At 39.3% G+C, this 24,144-nt stretch overlaps 1 pseudogene; it reads right to left on the reverse strand.

The window, feature by feature from the left end:
• LOC130908977 (collagen alpha-1(XVIII) chain-like) overlaps window positions 1–21,701 on the reverse strand; it is a 38,725-nt pseudogene extending 17,024 nt beyond the window's left edge.
• Window positions 21,702–24,144: the final 2,443 nt, after the last annotated feature.

Consider the following 24,144-nt stretch of genomic DNA (forward strand, 5'->3'; position numbering starts at 1 on the left):
ACACTGTACGGGTGTGCGCTGGCAGTCTTACTTAACCCTCGTGAAATGTTGGGGTCAAAATTGACCCGTTTTAAAATTTTGGTTGCAAAAATCAATGTTACTTTTGACATACCCAAACTTGAAAACGGGCCAATCTTGACCGGAAAACAATATACTGCAAAGATTTAGGATTTTCATGCCAAGTTAATTTACAGATCAAATTTGATTTACTAGCATAAATATGGGCTGATTTCTAACACAAGACAAGGGTTAGGCAAAACACTACCACTTTTGTCCACCGGCGTCACTAAAATCAACCAAAACTGAAAAGTTACGAAGTGTTGCTTTAAATGTCCAAATTGTCTTTTTTTTTTTTTTTTAAATATTACATTCAAAGACAACACATGTCTCAAACCTGAGCCACAGGCACCAATTAGTCATAATAAATCTTATTTATTTATTTTTTTTTGTGACGTCACTGTTTAACTTTTTGGCTGCCATTGACAGCAATAGGCAATAGTACCTTTTTTAACTGACTATCACAACACATGCACTGTGCAGTAATGTTAAGTTTTAAATAGAAGTCCAATGTCTCTCACAGGGTTAAAATGTCAAATAAAAAAATTATAAATTCTACCTTCGGTCCTGGTTGGCCGTTCACACCAGGTTCTCCCTGTTAAATCCCATTCAGTGAATTAAAATTAAAACAGTGGCCACCATTGACGGCTATTCACGTCAAGTTGTGGGACAGTCATGAGATTTTCACCATTTCTCCCTTTTGTCCAGTAGCTCCTTGTTGTCCTTTGTTTCCCTCAACTCCCTGAAAGACATATAAAAAACCATGATTTGAAGATTAGTGCAAGTGGACCAGTGTCCCGCCGCATCCAGTAGAGGGCACTGTGTTTACTTTAACACATTGTATTTTAATACAAAGGCTATTAGAGTCAAGTGTTTTGTCCTTACAGGAAGTCCAGTTTCTCCCTTCTCGCCAGGTTGTCCAGGAACGCCAGGCGGGCCAGGTAGGGCTTTCTCAGATGGAGGTCCAGGAGGCCCGCGTGGTCCCGGAAGACCAGGTGGTCCCTGATAGATGACGTATTTAATACCTCGTTTATACACAGAGCGTCTAATAGCTGTTAAATTCCGGTTCTTACTCGAATGATCTCCAAATCGCCGTCAAAGTCGTCAGAGTCCATAGCCGAGCCGGAACCCTCCAGGAAGTGATTGAGGAAGCGCCCCGGAGGTCCGGGTGGTCCGGGAAGGCCTGGTTGTCCGACGCCAGTATCACCCTGGAAACCAATAAATGGCAAATTAGACGTCTATTACTGTCAATGGCAGCGGATGATTCAACAATATCTTGAATTTGTTCTCTGTTCTGGTCACAGTTGCTTATTTTTAATGCAGAACTGTAAATTTTTCCATTTTTCTAATCAGCTCGTTGCTGTTACGGCAGCGACAGAATTAATCAAAATGATTAATTTATTATTTTTTTTTTAATGTTGGATATTTTTCCTCATTTCTTCGAAACACATAGTTGCTTTTTTAAATTTATTTTTAATTATTAAATAGAAAGAACCATGTAAAAAAAAAAAAAAAAGCTCTTTTTGAAAATTAAAAAAAAAAACATTCAATTAACCGCTTAAAACACTAAAACTAAGGAAACTCCAGTGTTGTTAATCTTACTTTAAAAAAGTAATTAATTACAGTTACAAATTACATCTCCCAAAAAGTAATTGCTCTTAGTAACTCAGTTACCTGAATGTAAGAGTAATTAGTTACTTGGCAAAGTAACTGGTGATAATTTTCATGTTTTTTCCCTCTCAATAAATAAATAAATAAATAAATAAATAAATACATAAATAAATAAAAAATTCTATTTTTGACATGTGAAAGTTTTAAAACTGTTTCATCATTTAAAGATAGATTTAAGTTAGATATAAGTTAAGTTTTGCCGATTTAGGAGCATTTTAGATAAAAATTTACTTAGGTTCGCTAGGAAGGTTCTCTACACCAGAGCCCTCCTGGGAAGTCTACTGCTTTAAGATGGCGGCTGTTTACTAACGCATCTAGTTCTTTATTATGCATGTTGCTAATGCCGCCGTGTCTGTCATTTGCATCTAGTTTTGTATATATGTGATATCTACCGAAGCATCATGTGGACGTAGTTTGTAGGCTATCGGCTACAGTCAGGTATTATTGGAGCCACCTAGCATAGTAGCATCGCGTTTGCAACGGCGTCACACTCCCTTGCCTCCTTCCCACTCCTGCTCTGCTCTCTCGTCCCCAGACTTTTCTCACGTCAGTCAACCAGCATCGTAACGCATAGTAACGCACGCCTTTCCCGCTTCAGTAACGGTAACGGCGTTGCCAAGATGAGAAAATTAATTAATTAGATTAATCACTACTGAAGAAAATAACGCTATTAGTAACACCGTTATATTCTAACGCCGTTATTAACAACACTGGGAAACACGCCAACAATCTTTTGTGAGTGACTTCATTGTTCATAATTACTGGCAGCCAAAGAGTTAATATACCTTTTCCCCTTTGATTCCAGGCTCTCCTTGAAGGCCTGGAGATCCTGGAGGTCCAGTGGCGCCCTGAAAACAAAATGATGTTCATCAGTTAGCATATCGCATAAAAAACAAATCCTAATTATAATGTCATTAACTTACAGGAGTGCCATTTTCTCCTTTTGTGCCCTGTAAGACGAAATAAGTGTCACTTTTTAAAATATTTCATTGTTTTTGACCAGTTTTGACTTGAATATAAGCACTGAAAAATCACGTACTTGTTGTCCATCGTTGCCCGGTGCTCCTGGCGGGCCCTGAGGTCCGGGTGGGCCACGGGGTCCAGGCTCAGCGGGCGTCTCCGAGCTTTCTCCCGCCGGACCAATGGGTCCGGGAGGTCCGCGGGGACCGGGTTCGCCTTGCTCGCCTTTTTGTCCCGTCTGAACAGAACTATCCCGGTCGTACTTGTAAACTGCTGTTGATACATCGGCTGGGGGTACTGTAACTGAGTGAGAATGTCGTAGTTACGCTTAAAAATAGAGAAAATGCTTGGTGTTGTCTTTACACTTTGTTTACCGGCAGGTGTGGTCGTCCGCATTTCCTGCCCGGAAGCTTCTTCTTCGATGTCGTCTCCATCTTCATTGTCATCCTGATCGAAATGTTTGGACTTCTGAGTGGGCGGGGCTTGGACAGGGCTACTGGATGTTGGGTTCACAAGCTACAATAAATAAAAGCTTTATGAACACAGTGCAATAAAACTGAATAAGATTTTGAGTCCTCCATAAAGGATGAGCACTCTTTGTTGTCATGGCAACATATTGTCATCAAGGTTTCCAGCTACACTTTCAATATAAGTTTGACCTTTTAGCACATACCGTATTTTTGGGAATATAAGTCGCACTGGCGTATAAGTCGCATTTTGGGGAGGTCATTATATTTAATCAGGGACCAAGCACAAACATTATACACTGTAGTAGTAATGAAACCCAAAACAAAATGCTTGGATAGGTATGTGTTAACATATTAACAGTTATTCAGATAACGATAAACAAAAGTCTCAATTTCATTCCCAAATGCCAAATCCATTCAATTCTTTATCTTCAGTATCACTATTGAACATCTGCACCAACGTGGATAGGTATCAACATATAAATCGCACCTGAGTATAAGTTGCAGGCCCAAATTGTGAAATAAAAGTGTGACATATAGTCCAGATACACGGTAATTCAATCATTTCTACTTATGTGTACCTCTTTGTAGGGCTTCTTTTCTACAACCTTCTTGACTTCATCATTTCCCTCCGTGTCCTCGTAAGTGCCATCGCCACTTCCGGACGCCTGTAGAAATTAAAATATTTTTTAAAGATACAATAATTTGTAATGATTTTTTTTAATTGCCTCAAGATTGAAGTATATTATGATGAATATATAGAAACCGCAATTTCTGGAGAAATTACAATGGGGCTTTGCTGTGTGGAGATAAAGATCTTAGCCCCGCCCTGGTTGATCTGGGGACATTTGGGGGACATGTATTGTTGATATCTTGGCCACTTCCTGTTGATTTGGGGGACATGTACTGTTGATATCAGGTTATTTGGGGACATTTGGGAACATGACCTGGTCATATCAGGTCATTTGGGGACATTTGGGGGACATGTCCTGGTCATATCATGTCATTTGGGGGACATGTCCTGGTCATATCAGGTCATTTGGGGACATTTGGGGGACATGTACTGGTCATTTAAGGTCATTTGAGGACATGTCCTGGTCAGATCAGGTCATTTTGGGACATTTGGGGGACATGTTCTGGTCATATCAGGTCATTTGGGGGGACATGTCCTGGTCATATCAGGTCATTTGGGGACATTTGGGGGGACACGGGCGAACGGAAAACTTTTTCGGGGTCATTCGCTCGTTCGGGCTGTGCGGCGCGCCAAAGAAATGCCATTCCAAAAAAAAAAAAAAAAAATTACTATCTGGGCCTTTGCTATAGCAAAGCCCCATATAATGATGAACTAAAAAAACAACATTTTTTTTTACAGGTGAAGAATAAAATCAGACATAATAATAGTATATGATTCGGAGCCCCAAAAGGGCCAGTTGTTGTAAACATTAGCCTTATTTGGCATTTACGCGAGTGAATTTTTGCTATGCAAGTTAGCCAATTGTTGTAAACATTAACAATATGTAGCATTTACGCTAACGGACCTGTATTATGCAAGTTAGCCAATTGCAACAATGCAATAATTGGCTAACTTGCATAGCAAAAGTCCGCTAGCTTAAATGCTATATAATGCTTATTTTACCAGATAGTTTCAGGTGCGCACCAGATTGCTAAGAGTAATTTTATTCCTGTCGATGTCCCTTTAGGGGCCCTGTAATATGATAATATGAATATGTGCAAAATGTGAATTACATGCTAATATATTTTATATTAATGTGGAATTTTAATGTGGAATTTTACTATCTGGGCCTTTGCAAAGCAAAGCCCCATATAATTAGAAACTGAAGATAAAACCCACAAAGCAGTGAGCAATGGACTCGTTGCTGGATTGCACATTTTGGCCAACAGGTGGTGCTAACTGCATGTGTATTCGTGCTTCTTACATAAGGCGCGTCCTCCTCGCACTGGTCGTCGGGGGCCGTGGGATCCGATTTGAGCACCAGCTGTTGGATGGAGCCCTTGAGGGAAACAAAAAATACATGACGTCATCAACTACTCCATCACTCATTAGCACTTTTCGCTTGTGTGGCTTATTTCCCACGTACTGGGAGTGTATTTAAATGCATTTATTACTAGGAGGCGTCAAATCAGTTTGAAGTGGGATGGTTTTAGTATCAGAGTAACAGTAGTTTATATACACATTATTTTGTAATACAGTAAAGTTTTGTTGTTTTGTGGGATGAGAACTACAGTGGGGCAAATAAGTATTTAGTCAACCAGCAATTTAGGCAAGTTCTCCTACTACCTGTAATTGTCAACATGGGTAAACCTCAACCATGAGAGAGAGAATGAGGGGAAAAAAAACAGAAAATAACATTGTTTGATTTTTAAATAACTTATTTCCAAATTACAGCTGAAAATAAGTATTTGGTCACCTACAAACAAGCAAGACTTCTGGCTGTCAAAGAGGTATAACTTCTTCTAACGAGCTCTAACGAGGTCCAACGAGGCTCCACTCGTTACCTGTACTAATGGCCCCTTTTTAAACTCATTATCGGTATAAAAGACACCTGTCCACAAAATCAGTCAGTCACACTCCAAACTCAACTATGGCCAAGACCAAAGAGCTGTCGAAGGACATCAGAGACAAAATTGTAGACTTGCACCAGGCTGGGAAGACTGAATCTGCAATAGGTAAAACGCTTGGTGTAAAGAAATCAACTGTGGGAGCAATTATTAGAAAATGGAAGACATACAAAGCCACTGATAATCTCCCTCGAGCTGGGGTTCCATGCAAGATCTCACCCCGTGGCGTCAAAATGATAACAAGAACGGTGAGCAAAAATCCCAGAACCACATGGGGGGACCTTGTTAATGACCGACAGAGAGCTGGGACCACAGTAACAAAGGCTACTATCAGTAACACAATGCGCCGCCAGGGACTCAAACCCTGCACTGCCAGACGTGTCCCCATGCCGAAGCCAGTACACGTCCAGGCCCGTCTGCGGTTCGCTAGAGAGCATTTGGATGATCCAGAAGAGGACTGGGAGAATGTGTTATGGTCAGATGAAACCAAAATAGAACTTTTTGGTTCTCGTGTTTGGAGGAGAAAGAAAACTGAATTGCATCCGAAGAACACCATACCCACTGTGAAGCATAGGGTGGAAACATCATGCTTTGGGGCTGTTTTTCTGCAAAGGGACCAGGACGACTGATCTGTGTAAAAGAAAGAATGAATGGGGCCATGTATTGAGAGATTTTGAGTGAAAATCTCCTTCCATCAGCAAGGGCGTTGAAGATGAGACGTGGCTGGGTCTTTCAGCATGACAATGATCCCAAACACACAGCCAGGGCAACAAAGGAGTGGCTTCGTAAGAAGCATTTCAAGGTCCTGGAGAGGCCTAGCCAGTCTCCAGATCTCAACGCCATAGAAAATCTGTGGAGGGAGTTCGAAGTCCGTGTTGCCCAGCGACAGCCCCAAAACATCACTGCTCTACAGGAGATCTGCATGGAGGAATGGGCCAAAATACCAGCAACAGCGTGTGAAAAGCTTGTGAAGAAATACAGAAAACGTTTGGCCTCTGTTATTGCCAGCAAAGGGTACATAACAAAGTATTGAGATGAACTTTTGGTATTGACCAAATCCTTATTTTCCACCATGATTTGCAAATTAATTCTTTAAAACTCAAACAATTTGATTTTCTGTTTTTTTTTTCCACATTCTGTCTCTCATGGTTGAGGTTTACCCATGTTGAGAATTACAGGCCTCTCTAATATTTTCAAAGAGAACTTGCACAATTAGTGGTTGACTAAATACTTATTTGCCCCACTGTATGTTTGCTTTATTTTACGACATGATGCAATATTCTGAGTCTCGTTAGTCTGACTTTTTAGTCACCGGTGAGAACAGCAGGAAACCAACACAGATGAGCCGAGAACATAAGAACTCAGAGGGGAAGAAAAGTTGTACTTTTTGCTGGGTGATGTCACCCAATTTCACCATAAAATTCTGTATTCATCGCTATACGTCGTCGTGCTATTTCTGTAGTCGCTGCGATCTTGCGCCAGAATGTTCAAAGCGACTCCTGATGTGTCCCACATCTGGCAAAAAAATGTTCTTTGATAAAGAACATCAAAATTCTAAATCTGAGTTACTGATACAAGCCACAAAGTAGAAGATCTAGCTTGATGTACTTCTATACAAACAGCTGAGTGACATTTTTAGATTAGACTACAGCGCAGTCCAAAAGCATGAATCACTCTCGGCGCTAGTCGTTTACGACTTACAGCACGCAAAAAAGCCTTTTCACTCATCACGCCATGAGTCCAACGGCGATGGAGGGAACTCACCACGAAGCGAGGCAGGCGGGTGGCGCCGGCGTTGCCTACGAAGATACCCGAGCTGTCGTCGAAGGTGAGCGGTTGGGGGCTCCTGGCGAAAGCCACGCGGTGGTACTCCTCGCAGTCCATGTAGAGACGCACCTGTGTGGCCAAAAACAATTGAGTTGAAGTCACGAAAGTACAGTCTGCGTATTCGGCAGCCGTTTTGAGACCTACCTCAGCTCCCTGCACCGTCAAGGTGAACCGGGCCCACCTTCCCGTGAGGTCGCCCATCTTAAACGAAGCCGCTTCTTGGGTTTTCGCTCCAGTGACAGAGTCGGCGTAGTAGAAGATCACTCTTTGAGAACCATCCTCTACCTCAGATAAAGCCACGCCCAATTGGACCACCTGGAAGACGGGAAATTTAGCTAGCGTGGTTGAGAAACGGGAGTCCAGATGAGGTTACCTTTTGGGAGGCGTTTGTGATGGCGAAGAGGACGCCGCCCTGCCGCGTGGTGGGCTTGGCTGTAACGGTAATAGCGAAGTCGTAGTAGAAAGGGTCCGGCATGAAGTGCTTGGTGACGCGGCCCACATTGGCGTCAGGTCCGAAGCTGTAGGCGGGGTACCCCTGGAAACCAGTCACGAAGGAGACGGACGACGGGAGGGGGACGCCGATCAGCTCGGTCAGGTCCAGTTCATTCAGGGAGCCATGACCTGAGGACGAGATGTAAAAACAGATCAAATAGTAGTGTTGCACCGATGCCAATAGTGTACCGATACCATGTTTTTTTGCACCACGTGGCATTCTTTTCAATAATACTGTGTTCTGTCTTTTCCATTGTGCCTTAATTTGGATTTATAGCATTTTTTTTCCCACTCTCATTTCTGCTCCGTTAGCTGGAAAGTGTCTTTTCTACGACTCCCTCGAGTCTGACAACACGTCCTATAAATAACACGGATCCACGTGGAAAAACCGCCGCCTCGCTCACCTTTTCCTGCACAATAAACAAAAGTGGGATAGACTGGATGATACACACACGCGCACACAGAAGCACCTGGTTCTTCTTAGCGGGATGTCGCTAGCCACGCTCTAGCTAGCGCCCCCCTGTGGCGGGTTATCCGCGCACATCTGGAAGGCATTAAAACGGCGCTATTACAGCAGTGCGGCACAAAGGCTGCTCCTGTAAATGGGAATGACCGCGCGGTAAGAGCCCCCGCGGGCCCGTAAGAACCCCCATCGCAGGATGTCAGGCGCACTTCTGCCATATGTCCTAATTGGACCACAACTTCCACGTCAAGAGAAGGAGTTTGACTCTGTTCGTTATAATTTTTTGGCTCCCGATACGAAATACTCACTTGAATGTAAAATAATTGCTATCAGTGGTTGGTCAGACAATGCTTAACTCACTAGCTGCCATTAACGGTGCCAGTCCATTTGAAGTGGGAGGGTTGGCGGCAAACAAACGAATGTTACCCCTAGGGTTGTTCCGATCATGTTTTTTTGCTCCCGATCCGATCCCGATCGTTTTAGTTTGAGTATCTGCCGATCCCGATATTTCCCGATCCGATTGCTTTTTTTTTGCTCGCGATTCAATTTCAATCATTCCCGATAATTTTTCCCGATCATATACATTTTGGCAATGCATTAAGAAAAAAATGAATAAAACTCGGACGAATATATACATTCAACATACAGTACATAAGTACTGTATTTGTTTATTATGACAATAAATCCTCAAGATGGCCTTTACATTATTAACATTCTTTCTGTGAGAGGGATCCACGGATAGAAAGACTTGTGACTTTGTATATTATGACTAAATATTGCCATCTATTGTATTTGTTGAGCTTTCAGTAAATGATACTGTAGCCATGCCCAAATCCATGATGGGAAGTGGAACCATGACTGTGCGTAGTGCTACCAATTGATATATCTTCTCTGCGTTGGGAAATAACATAAGGTGTTAAGAAAAAAATCAATCCCCACATTGCTTCCCATGATATTTCTAATCGTAGGGAGAGGGATTGTAAGGCTTTAGCCAATTAAAAAAAGGCTCCAAAGGCTGCCAAAATTCATTCTAGTTTCTCTAGTTACCCATAAACCTAGTGATAAACATGACAACCTATTTTATCTGTCAAAAGTAATTGATTTTTTGTGAAATCCTATACCGGTGACGTCATTTTAATGCCTTTTCAGTAACGATACAAAACCATAGTGAATTAGCAATTGGCTTTTAGAGCTGAAAGAAAGTTAAACTGACTTAAATTGGAGTTAAGTGTTGACTGATTAGCTTATTCTTGTGTGCTATTTCAGTCCAACTACTGTAACACCAGTATTTTCCCACTGCAGGACTAACAAGAGCTTATTGCCTTATTGCTATTCCCTCCATACACTGACGAATGAACACCCAGCAAAATTCTTGATCCAAAATTCCCACACTTCAGTCAGTGACATCACGTAACGACCACACAGCTGGACACACACAAAGGCCTGCTTAGTGTTCCCGTTCAAATTTTCAAGGAACGCCACAGCCACTCTAATTCCAGTCCTGGTGTTCACTCTCGCACCTGCGCCGAAACGCAACCAGGCACCGTGTGATCAAGTCAATGAGGAATGGGTCCAGATCAAGCTAGGTGAACGCCCTTTTGTTGTCAGGAAGAAAACACACCCAATGTTCATTCAACACATGGACGCTTTTGGAGTGGATGTTTCGCTAGCAACCCCTGTTTACATGCTTGGTCTCAGTCCCGTTTGGAAAGATGCAAATATTCTGGAGAGGGGGAAAAGGTTACTCGGTTCTGTGAAATGTGTCCAATTGGGTCAACGGTAATTGTTGTGAACAGCTAAAAGTGGTGACTTAAGATTTTCACTGCCTTTGACTGACTGGATGTTTACTAGTGATGAACTCACTTAAAATTGGCTGATAGTGAAGGAGTTAAGATACGCACATTGCTAGCTGTGAGATCATTTCAACATTTGGTGGCCATTAACATAAATTCAAGCAGATTCATTACAGGAAAGCAGGTCACCAGCACACACATCGAAGCCAGCGCGAAAATCGAACATCAGGCGAAAGAATCCGCGACAATGCCAACTGTGACGTGTTGTTCATGTTTTCAGTAAACTGAGCTGTCCTGAAGCCTGACTTCATTGAGCGTTGGGAACCAGTAATAATGCCATATGACCTTGTTGTCCTGAGAGGAAATTAATCTTGGACACCAAATGTTTGAAGGGAAATTCCACTGCAGGCCAGTGCCGGAATAACGTGGCAATTTTAATCAAGTGTTGGATGAATTCAGAAAAAAGAAGACTGGAGAGACTAGTTTTCAATTGGCCATGCAGTATCAAAATTTTGTGAACAGACAATTTAACTCATGAGTTCATATCCAGAACTATAATACACTTTAGAGCCAAGCTGCTCAAAAAGTGCAATTCCCTTGGAAACTGCACAAGACTGCTAAGAGATGATGTCACAATTATAAAATTCAAAAGACAGAGAGTTACAATAACTGTAATAAACATTGCAGAATGTCGTAACACTCCTAGCTTTGCATTGCGAAATTAGCTGCAACCTAACAAATCGACCCCGAAGGAGTCCAAAACTTAGCTAAAGACCAAGTTAAACAACGTTTAGATACACTGGGACCTTTCTTAAGCCATAAATGTGTCACCATGCACAAAACTACTGACTCAGACGAAAGAGGATTAGAGGTTCCTTTAATATAGGGACTTGTTTTAAGGATGAAAGAGCACCGGGATCAAGTTCTCTTTCCTAATTGATTACAGCTCCCAAGTAAGGTACTGAGCTCTTAACCGCAACCCTGTTTTCCGTAACCTGTGGGATCCAACGTCTGCATGCCAGTAATTGGATGAATCGCCCCAGTGGATTACTTAATCAATACATTAGCGAAAGGAGCGCCGGACTGACTGGGCTCGCCACCCGGCTTGCGTTCGATCAAGTGCTGAGTCGCGGTAAGAAAATGTAAAGGAGCAAAAACAGAGATTAAGGAATGTTAAAGCACTGTTCGTTCAAATATAAGAACAGATTGCAGTTTCTCGACAGGCGGAGGAGATCATAGGCACGCGATCCCAGTTGGGTTCACAGCAAACACAAAGACTTGCAATGTGTTCTGACTAGGGCTGTCAAAATTATCGCGTTAACAGGCGGTAATTAATTTTTTAAAATTAATCACGATAAAATATTTGACGCAATTAACGCACATGCCCCGCTCAAACAGATTAAAATGACAGCACAGAGCAATGTCCACTTGTTACTTGTGTTTTTTGGAGTTTTGTCGCCCTCTGATGGCGCTTGGGTGCGACTGTTTTAATGGGCTTCAGCCCTCATGAGCATTGTGTAATTATTGACATCAACAATGGCGGGCTACTAGTTTATTTTTTGATGTAAAATTTTACAAATTTTATTGAAACGAAAACATTAAGAAGGGTTTTAATACAAAATTTCTATAACTTGTACTAACATTTATCTTTTAAGAATTACAAGTCTTTCTATCCATGGATCGCTTTAACAGAATGTTAATAATGTTAATGCCATCTTGTTGATTTATTGTTATAATAAACAAATACAGTACTTATGTACCGTATGTTGTATGTATATATCCATCTTGTGTCTTATCTTTCCATTCCAACATTAATTTACAGAAAAATATGGCATATTTTATAGATGGTTTGAATTGCGATTAATTACGATTAATTAATTTTTAAGCTGTAATTAACTCGATTAAAATTTTTAATCGTTTGACAGCCCTGGTTCTGACTCAAAAGACTTTCAGGTCAGGCAAATTCTACCGATACTTCAGTTGTGAGATTTAAGGATATACCTAATTGGCCGTCATTGAAGGTTATAGACAAACCAGGTGTGCTCTAGAAATGAACTGTTTTTGCATTGACCAGAAAGTAACATTAACATTTTACTACTTACAACACTGAAACTAATTATTCCCTGATTGTTGTAATATAAACACTATACAGTTGTATGAAAAAGTATGTGAACCTTTCGGAATTTCTCACATTTCTGCATAAAATTACCATTAAATGTGATCTGATCTTTGTCAAAATCACACAAATGTAAAAACAGTGTCTGCTTTAACTAAAACCACCCAGACATGTATAGGTTTTCATATTTTAATGAGGATAGTATGCAAACAATGACAGAAGGGGGAAAAATAAGTAAGTGAACCTTCTGCCCAAGGAGAGACTTAAAGAGCGATTGAAGCCAATTTTTACCAAACAATTTAAGTCAGGTGTGTGCCTAATCGCCGATGAGTTGTTTAAAGCTGCCCTGCCCACTATAAAAAACACACCTGGTAAGAATTGTCTTGATGAGAAGCATTGTCTGATGTGCATCATGGCTCAGTCAAAAGATCTGTCTGAAGACCTGCGATCAAGGATTGTTGATTTGTATAAAGCTGGGAAAGGATATAAAACCATCTCTAAAAGTCTGGATCTTCATCAATCTACAGTCAGACAAGTTGTCTACAAATGAAGAGAGTTTGGCACTGTTGCTTCTCTCCCAAGGAATGGCCGTCCACGAAAGAGGACGCCAAGAGTTCAGCGCAAAATACTCAGAGAGGTAAAAAAGAACCTACAGTGTCTGCTAAAAACTTATGGAAATCATTGGAACAGTCCAATATCTATGTGCACACATCAACTATATGTAAAACAATTACCAAGAATGGTGTTCATGGGAGGACTCCACGGAGCAAGCCACTGCTGACTAAAAAAACATTGTTGCTCGTTTAATGTTCGCAAAAAGACACTTGGACACTCCACAGATGTTTTGGCAAAATATTTTGCGGACCGATGAAATCCAAGTTGAATTGTTTGGGAGTAACACACAACATCACATGTGGAGGCTCACCAACATCAACACCTCATCCCCACCGTGAAGCATGGTGGAGAGAGCATCATGGTTTGGGGCTGTTTTGCTTACTCAGGGCCTGGACAACTTGCAATCATTAATGGAAGAATGAATTCAAAAGTTTATAAGGATGTTTTGCAAGAAAACCGGAGGCCGTCTGTCAGACAGCTGAAGCTAAAAAGAGGATGGATACTGCAACAAGATAATGATCCAAAACACAGAAGTGAATCAACCTCAGAATGGTTTCAGAACAAAATACACATTCTGGAGTGACTAAGTCAAAGTCCAGACTTGAACCCCATTGAGATGCTGTGGCATGACCTAAAGACAGCGATTCATGCCAGACGTCCCAGGAATCTGACTGAACCACAGCAGTTTTGTAGAGAAGAATGGGCCATGATTAGTCCTGATGGATGTGGCAGACTGAACTGCAGCTAGATGAAGTGTCTGATTAAAGTTATTGCTGCAAAAGGGGGGGGCCACAAAATGTTAAATGTTATTTATTTTCCCTCCTTCTGTCATTGTTTGCACACTATCCTCATTAAAATATGAAAACCTATAAATGTTGAGGTGGTTTTAGTTAGAGCAGACACTGCTTTTTCATCTGCGTGATTTTGACAAAGATTAGATAACATTTGATAGTGATTTCATGCAGAAATGTGAGAAATTCCAAAAGGTTCAGATACTTTTTATACCACTGTATGATTTGTATATGACTCATTTGCAAAAATGATCAGTGATTAGTAGAGAGATGTCCCGATCGATCGAGTCCGATCACGTCATTTTCAAAGTATCGGAATCGGCAAAAAAATATCGGCCATGCCTTTTTTTAAATATATATATATTTTTAAATTAAATCGTTTTCTAATTGTATTTAATGTTACAAACATAATATGTTACACTCATCCAGAGTCTTTAGTTTAGGTTTAAGGTAGGGTTATCAAATTTATCCCGATAACGGCAGTAATTAATTTTTTTAAAAATGAATCACGTCAAAATATTTAATGCAATTAAAGCATGCGCTGCACGACCCACTCATGCATTGTCATGCTCAATCCGTAATGGCGCCGTTTTACCTATATAGAGAGATAAAAGGCAGCGTAAAATGAGTAGAGTGAATTTTGGCAGCCTTTGGAGCCTTTTTTGAATTGGCTAAAGCCTTACAATCCCTCTCCTTATGATTAGTAATATCGCGGGAAGCAATGTGGGGAAGCAAGATAGCAATTGATCTTTTTCTTAACACCTTAAGTTATTTCCCAACGCAGAGAAGATATATCAATTGGTTGCACTACGCACAGTCATGGTTCCACTTCCCATCATGCATTGGGGCATGGCTACAGTATATTTACTGAAAGCTCAACAAATACACTAGATGGAAATATTTAGTCACAATATACAAAGTCACAAGTCTTTTGTCCGTGGATCCCTCTCACAGAAAGAATGTTAATAATGTAAATGCTATCTTGAGGATTTATTGTCATAATAAAAAAATACAGTACTTATGTACTGTATGTTGAATGTATATATTTGTCCGAGTTTTATTCATTTTTTTCTTAATGCATTGCCAAAATATATATTATCGGGGAAAAAAAATCGGGAATGATTGGAATTGAATTGGGAGCAAAAAAAAGCAATCGGATCGGGAAATATCGGGATCGGCAGATACTCAAACTAAAACGATCGGGATCGGATCGGGAGCAAAAAAACATGATCGGAACAACCCTAGTGATTAGCTGTCTATCAAAATAATTCTTTGCAGCAGCCCTATATACCATTGAACAGCAATGAGCAAGCTGCAACATGACATTAGTTTTAGTAGGTACTAATGTTAGCTTGCGCAGGGATCTTGGAGGGAAATGGTTTTGTTTTCGGATGTGCTAACTGTCAATAATTCTGGGCATCTACAGAACCAGGAAGAACGGTTTCTGGATTTTTGTACAGCAAAACCTGGATGTCAGGACTGTTATAGAGAAAAGGACCTCCTGTAATTATTTCTTGAGGAGATTTTCAGGCTGAGTCATTGCAACAGTTAAGAGTCGGATAAATCCAGACCTGAGAGCAGAGCGCTTTCGGGACACAATGAGGGCCTTCTGTAGGACAGGTAAAGAAGTGAGAGAGGGTAGAGCTCTGCGGTGCGAGAAGCGCATTCTTGCATTCCGTCCAAAAATCATTTTAAGAAGGATCAGGGCTTGACTTTTCCTCCAATGCATATCCCCAGACATCAACATTTCAGACATATATGTCCAATATAAATCCGATACTCTAACTCTCATGTCAAAACATCTGAAGCAGTTGACAGTTGAGTGAAATGTGTCAAACGGGGTCAATGTTAGCCAACTTTTGACTTCTCAGCATGCTCACACGAGCTGGCACGTTCAGCACTAGCGAGAGCCAAAGGCCAAATAGCTTAGTGTAGTATGTCTTCACCGGGTATGCCTGAAAACCCCCGACTGAGATATGAGTTTAAGCACAAAAAAATTGGACATTTTTACTTGAGCAAATGTACCGAGGTGTGACTCAAACGTCACCATCTGCAACATAACAGAAACTTTCATCGAAGTAATCATCAGTGAACCATAAAACAACCCATGACAACACCCTATAAACGCCAGAGCTTTGGAGTCAGCTGCAGGTTTCCCATGTTTGTGTTCATCACATTGGAGATACTTGTGTAACTTATCCAAACTGCTCCTTCAGGGGGGGGGGGGAGATGGAAAGAGGGGGGCGCTTCTGAGTGATACCATCTGCTCTGGCTCGGCTCATCGAGCGAGACTCCTATGCTGACACTTCCAGAGAGTCCCGATCAGCCTGAAATCCCTGGAAAACTTTCTGAGGCGGCTCCACACTTTATCTGACGTTCCCCGCTGTTCTAACAGCTCTTACGGGAAGCGGAATTAAAAGCTACACGGAGCCAAAGTGCACTGTAACACGTCGAATTCACTGCTGCTTAGGTAATTAGTTTGATACGGACGCAGTCGCAAATTACTCGGTCGTGGATTAGAGCCATTGTCCATTTTGTTTCTAATGTCATGATGGTAAAACAATGATCTGCTTCCAACTAGTGTGGAAATGCTTGAGGAAAGATCTTTTTCAAATCCAAGTGAACAAACCAAATTTACATAGGTTTGATGTGGTAGAACAATCCAAAAAAGCTTCAGAACAGGGTTTGAGACACTAAGACATCTTCTAAAAACACTGGAAGAGGGAGTTACTAGGGCAGTTTTAATATTTTTAATTAAGTAAGGTTCAAGACGGTGGAAAAAACTTAACAAGTTGAAGTTTAAGCATGGCTTCCGCTGCGTGTGTGTGTTTTCCGGGCCGTAAAAGCTTTCCAGATTTGGAAGCGACAGCCTCTCTCCTTCCTAAAACAGAGCAGGTCACATGTGTCTGCCAGCCACCATAAAATTCCACAAACAAGTACCTGTTGGCAGCCTGTCAGTTAATTCAGATCCATTTTGGACAGTGTTGGGTCACTTCCCGCTTCCGCAGATTAACCGAGAACTTTGCAAACACTTTGCTTGGAGTTTATGTACTTTGTGTCTCGATATTTTAATAGGCCGAGTTCCTAAAAAGTTTTACATGTCAATCGGTTCCAGGTTGTCTCCTGCAAACAAACTGCTGATGCTAGAAAACGAAAGCACCTGATGCGAGGATGCGACCTGGAACGTCTGACTGTAGAAGTTTTCTGAATGAAAATGGGTTTCTTTTTGGTTGCCAGAACCATAGAACCTAACAAGGTGACCCCAAAACCAGAGGGAAACATCCACAGCTTTGTTTAAGATCATAACTTAGACGTTAACACAGAATAACTAGCCAAAAACCTTTCAAATTAGCTTGTACAAACGCCTAATTCAGTTCATTTCAACAAAATTGATGCTACAACAAGCTAGTAGAAATATTTACACATACAAAGGAAGCCAACGGTCCTACTTATCAGCTTTTGGCCTGCAGAGCGTAAACTTTTGTTCATTTAAACAAGCTTGTAAGACGGAACGTGAATTGTTCGCGTTTACTAGCCAACAATCAGAGCAAACCTTGGTTTCAGATGCTGATTGGGCTGCTGCTTGGAAAACAACGCAGCTGCAAAACAGCTGAGCAAACAGAAAAGTTGCTTTGTCAGTAGTGCTTGCTAAGGATGCGGTGCCATTGTCGGCGAGAAACGTCCAATCCGATTTAACCAGGAGAGACTTTCCGAATGCTGAAGTCATCCCTTTCTCAACGCTCTGTGACCTTCTGGTATGACAACGTAACAGTCACCTGCTTGTTTTCAGCTCCATCTTTATTTTCCACACTGAACAAATTTTTCCGAAAGAGCGGGCTGCAGGCGTTTTAGACACCAGTATGCCAGGCGCTCCCAGAAAAAACAAACAATTTTGGGATGCCTTGACAAAGAGTAGGAATGCCTGAGCTCACATGCTAGATGCTAAAACCAGTCAAAAATAAGCTATGAAGAGAGAGACAAACACCAAACGTGTATTGGATGTCTTTCAAAGCAGAGAAACGTCGGCTCTAGCATGCTAAATGCTATCAAGAATATTGGATAAACCATGAGGAACACCAGGAATTTCTGCCATTAACTCCAAAATAACACACACAATAATCACATTTTATGAAAAGGTTAGAAAAGTGTGAGCTAACATGCTAACTGCTAAAAACAATCACAAATAAGCCATGAGAATGATCAGAATAGGCTAGAAAGTGCAGCCATTCAGGCCAGACGGCCTAAAAATTGACACCATGAAGACAAATTTCCCCCAAAAAAGTAGACATCTGAGCTAACATGCTAAATGCTAAAAACAATCACAAATAAAACATGAGGTTGACCAAACCAGGCTAGAAAGTGCAGCAATTCAGGCCAGACGGCCTAAAAATTGACACCATGAAGACAAATTTCCCCCCCAAACGTAGACATCTGAGCTAACACGCTAAATACTAAAAACAATCACAAATAAACCATGAGGTCGACCAAACCATGCTAGGAAGTGCAGCAATTAAGGCCACACGGCCTAAAAATTGACACAATGAAGACAAATTTCCCCCTAAAACGTAGACATTTGTGAGTTAACATGCTAAATGTGAAAAAAATAACAATTTGGCCATGAGGTTGACCAGACCAGGCTAGGAAGTGCAGCATTTAAGACCAGACGGCCTACAAATTGACACCATCGAGACAAATTTGCCCTCAAAACTCAGGACATACCCGAGCTAACATGCTAAATGCTAAAAGCAATAATAAATTAGCAACGACCAAACCAGACCAGGAACTATCACAATTAAAGCCAAATTGACATTATTCCCAAAAAGTTTAGAAATGTTTGAGCTAACATGCTAAATGCTAACAACCATCATAGAAAAGTCATGCGGTTGACAAGGCAGGGTTATGAAGTTCAGAAATTAAAGCCAAACGGCCCAAAAATTTACACCTTGATGCATACTTTTACTTAAAAATGTAGAAACATCCAAGCTAACAAGCTAAATGCTAACAACAGTAACTAATTTGACATGAAGTTGACCAAACCGGACCAGCATTTAGCTCATTTTATGCCAAACTACAGACCATTTAGTTAACTTTACTCAAATGTTTACTTTAAAAAACTTCCTATGACTACTAACTTCAAAGTCAAAGCAAGGTGTGACGCGATTCCGCCATTTCCGTGTTTTGTCCTCACGTTTTAAAGCATATCCAGCTCTTCTTTGGTGCGAGTAAATTTAGCTAATCCTGTTTTTCCCTCTGGAATGACGTGCGTTGAGATTTGCGTGCTCGCATTTAGATAGCGCGCGGGCTACTCCACGCCATTGTCACTTCCTGCGTGGGGGGCTTTTGATGTGTTTCCTTTTCAAAACACACTTTGAAGTTGATTTGGACGCAGGAAAAAAGTGGAGGAAAACTCATAAATAAACTCACGACGGTGGCAAGCGGAATGTGATGTTTATTTAGCGTAACTCTTCCCGTCTGTGAACTTTTCCATTTCTTAAATTATCGCATTGTCTTTGAAGTCATTGGCTGACATTGACGGCGGTAGACGTCCAATCCATTTTGACCAGGAAGATTCTTCCCTTTCAGCTGATGAAGTCATTTTTTGATGATGCTGGCCATGCTGACAGGACGCAGCTTTTGGAAAGAATGACAACGCGGAGCCACTCCGGATGAGAAGCTATTCTACTTTGGCCACAAACAATCCCTCTCTGTTTAAAAGCTCCCAATTACCGCGGGAGAGGTAACCAACCAGCACAATGCTGCTTTTGTCGCATGCCGGATAACCGGGATGGATTTTGCAGGTGTGCCTAATCGAGCGTCAGAGCTGTGATGTAACCACGGAAACCAAAGGTGATGCGCTGGAATGTCATTCGCACTTTGGATGGGAGATAATACATCTCATGTATTTATTTAAATATTGTGTTTTAATTTATTTTTTAACGAATATTTTTTATATTTGTTTTACTTTGAAACATAAAACAAAGTCTTTTTTAATTTATTTATTTATTTATTTTCATTTTTTTTTTATGGGGGAAAAACTATTCTTTTGTTAATGTATTTTATTTTGAAAAATGTATTGCATTTTTTAAATTAAATTAAATTTTTTGAAAATTAAATTTAAATGTAATTTAATTTAAAGTTTAAAATAAATTTTACTTAAATTAAATGACAACATGAGCTAATTCGTCGACTCATCACAAAAATATGTATTGATTTAAATATTCTCTTATATATTAATTCTTCAATGTTAAATGTTTTATTATTGTAAGCATTTTATTTTGTTTTTAAGAAAAAACTGAGAAAAAGTAAAGTTGCTCTTTAAACGTATTTTTGAATTTTGATATTTTATTTATTTAAAAAAATTTTAAAATAAAATGGAAAAAACAGTAACTATTGTACAATTTCTTGTAAAAAAATGTAATCAATTAAAAAAAGGCTGCTTTTTCTTCAATGTGAAATGTTTTATTATTAAATGCATTTTATTTTATTTTTAAGAAAAGACAGAAAAAGTAAAGTTGCTCTTTAAACGTATTTTCGAATTTTGATATTTTATTTATTTAAATAAATAAATAAATAAAATGGAAAAAACAGTAACTATTGTAAAATTTCTTGTAAAAAAATGTTATCATTTAAAAAAAAAACTTTTTTATTCAATATGAAATGTTTTATGATTAAATGCATTTTATTTTGTTTTTAAGAAAAGACTGAGAAAAAGTAAAGTTGCTCTTTAAACGTATTTTTTAATTTTCATATTTTTTTTATACAAAAAAATGTTTAAAATACAATTTAAAAAAAAACAGTAACTATTGTCCAATTTCTTGTAAAAATAAAAAATAAAAAAAAATTTATGAATCAAAAAAAGACTGCAAAAAACATTTGGTGAGTAAACGCTCTACCCGCAAACCTCAATTGGCCCCTGAGCCATAGGTTTTAGACCTCTCCTAAAACGTATAAGCAAAAATGTTGTAATATGATTGCATGTACTTGTTATATAGCTGCACACTGAGGTTTCCATTTGCAAATAACGCTGAGTCAGCATATTTAGGAAAAGAAATGTGCATAAGACTAACAAAAAAAAATCACGTGCTAAAGTCAATATCACACATGCTTTCCTTTGACTTAAATGCAAAATAACAAACTGCCAGAACTTTAACAAGCTACACACTAAAGACATCTCTCCATTTCACGCCAACATCAACTTTCCAGTATTGATTCACTCACCGTCCAGCTGGAAAGCCGCTGAACAACTCAGAATGAGGAATAATCCAACGCACCAAGGTGGAATCCTGCACATAAAGACGCAAATCAGATTCAAAAGTTCAGTTCGATTGAAATTTTGAGTTTGCCAACCTTGAGTTCATCATGCCGGCTTTGCCAAACGTGAGAGATCCAGAGAGATGGGGAGTCCACTCTGACTCCTGCGGCGTGGCTGCCGGGCTTTAAAAGGCCGCCTTCTCCTCCTTTTCCTCCTCCTCCCGGTCCAAACAAAGCGGCTTCAGTGAGCGGACTCCCCCGTAAAATGGGAGGGCTGGATTGAAACCTGACGCCGGACCACCGGCCTCTAATCCCGAGTCCACTTCTCCTCCTTCTCCTTACTTTTGCTTTGATGTAAAGTTTCTGCCCGTGTGGCCTTGACCACAAAACATCCTCGCAGTGAAGGATTTGTCTTTAATTATACTCAAAATTGAGTTACATGTACATTTAAGAGTTATTCTTTTAATGTAATTTTGGTATTTTACCGGGAAATGACGGGAAAAAAACAAAAAAAACAAAGAATTGTTTTTTTATTGTATTGGTTGCCATTGGCGATGATAGACATCTAATCTACTTCGACTGTCAAAATAGATTAGACATCTATCGCCGTCAATGGCATTGAGACATGATCATTGGCGGTGAACTGGTTGATATTAGTTGAATCATATCAATTATTATGCGATTAATAGACGACTTTGATAGATTAATCTGTTGCCAAATTTTGCGATAGATCTAATTTTGAGATTAATCTATGAGTTCTACATTGATAAACGATCATTGTTAGTTAATGATAAACTAATCTGATTAATAATTTTATGATTAACCAAACCTTTGAAAAATACCTGTGACAAAATTTTAAAATTAATCTCACTTTAAAATGAATCTATGAATTCTATATTGATACATGATCATTGCTAGTCACTGAGTTCGTGATAAATTAATCTGATTAATATAATATATATTCTATTCTATATTCTATTCTTTTCTAATTTATATAGTATAATAATCTTTCAAAAAGTTTGCGATTAATCTCATTCTATAGCTGTCACTGGTGCTTATAATCGATCAGTGCAACTGAAGGAGTTCATGATAGATTAATCTGATTAATAATTTTATGATTAACCAAAGCCTTTGAAAAAGTCCTGTGACAAAATTTTACGATTAATCTCACTTTAAAATTAATCTATGACTTCTATATTGATATATGATCATTGCTAGTCACTGAGTTCGTGATGAATTAATTTGATTAATATAATAAGATAATATTATATTCTATTTTCTAACATAGCTATAGCTGTCACTGGTGCTTATAATCAATCATTGCTAGTGAAGGAATTCATGATACATTAATCTGATAAATAATTTTATGATTAACAGAAGCCTTTGAAAAATTCACCTGTTGCAAAATTTTGCGATTAATCTCATTTGAGATTAATTTATGTATTTTATATTGATACATGATCAATGGTAGTAAATGAGTTAATAATGAATTAATTTGATGAATAATTTTATGATTAACCGAAGCCTTTGAAAAATTCACCTGTCGCAAAATTTTGCGATTTATCTCGTTTGAGATTAATCTATGAAGTCCATTGCCGTCTATAGATTCATCTGTTGTCCAATTTTGCAATTAATCCTAATTCCTCATTTTTTATTTAATTATGTCAATCCATTTTGGGAGGGGCTGTCACAGATTGACATAACAATTGATACCAGCCATCCATGTTGAAATGGATGTCACATCTATAACTGTCTATGACAGTGAGTGAGTTAATGCATGCTACAGTCAATGCAATCTAATATATAGCTCGCAAATTGGTTATAAGTAGCTTCATTTATAAAATTAACTGAAAATACTTTTAAAATCACTACTATTTACCTAAATACATATATTACAGCCTGCAGTATGTAGTACATCTGTTAAAAAGATACATTGTCAGAGGTGGGTAGAGCAGCCAAAAATTGTACTCAAGTAAGTGTAGCATTACTTCAAAATAATATTACTCAAGTAAAAGTAAAAGTAGTCATCTAAAAAATGTACTCAGGAACAAATAATAAAGGATTTGGTGAATAAAATACTCAAATAATGAGAAACATTGTGGGTAACCATTTTCAAATTTTTTTGATTTTTTTTTTTTTTTCTTAAACAATTGTATTTCTTTTCTCAGTACAAAGTTATCTATATGATCTGTTGTTACAACGATACTGTACAATAACCCATGACCAGTGTTGTTAATCTTACTTTAAAAAACGTAATTAATTACAGTTACAAATTACTTCTCCCAAAAAGTAATTGCGTTAGTAACTCAGTTACCAGAAAAAAAAAAAAAAAACATAGGTCACACTATGTGAAGTTTAAAAGGTTTTTGGGACAATTGGCCCTAGCCCAATTCTTTACCCTAATTTACCCTTTACCCTGAATCAACCGTTAAAAGTTGTTAAAATTGCTCCCATGATTGCAATTGTTCCCTTCTGTCTACTTTTGACATGTGGAGGTTTTAAAACTGTTTCATCATTTAAAGATAGATTCAAGTCAAGATTTTGCCGATTTAGGAGTATTTTAGATAAAAAGTCACTTAGGTTCGCTAGGAAGGTTCTCTGCAACACAGCCTTCCTGAGAAGTCTACTGCTTTAAGATGGCGGCTGTTTACTAACGCATTTAGTTCTGTAGCTATGTGACGTCTACATATCTACCATATCATGTGGACGTAGTTTGTAGGCTATCGGCTACAGTCAGGTATTATTGGAGCCACCTAGCATCGCGTTTGCTCGGCGTCACAACTTTTTTGCCTCCTCCCCACTCCTGCTCTGCATGTCGTCTCGGTGAGTCCGTCTCCCTTAGACCTTTCTTGCGTCATTCACCCAGTATAGTAACGCACGCCTATCCATTCTCAGTAATAGTAACAGCGTTGCCAAGATGAGAAAAGCAATTAATTAGATTACTCACTACTGAAAAAAATAACGCTGATAGTAACGCCGTTATATTGTAACGCCGTTATTAACAACACTGCCCATGACCCAACCACATTAAGCCAAAGAAATACAAAAAAAAAAAAAAAAA

The sequence above is a fragment of the Corythoichthys intestinalis genome, chromosome 20, assembly GCF_030265065.1.
Source record: "Corythoichthys intestinalis isolate RoL2023-P3 chromosome 20, ASM3026506v1, whole genome shotgun sequence".
NCBI lineage: Eukaryota > Metazoa > Chordata > Actinopteri > Syngnathiformes > Syngnathidae > Corythoichthys > Corythoichthys intestinalis.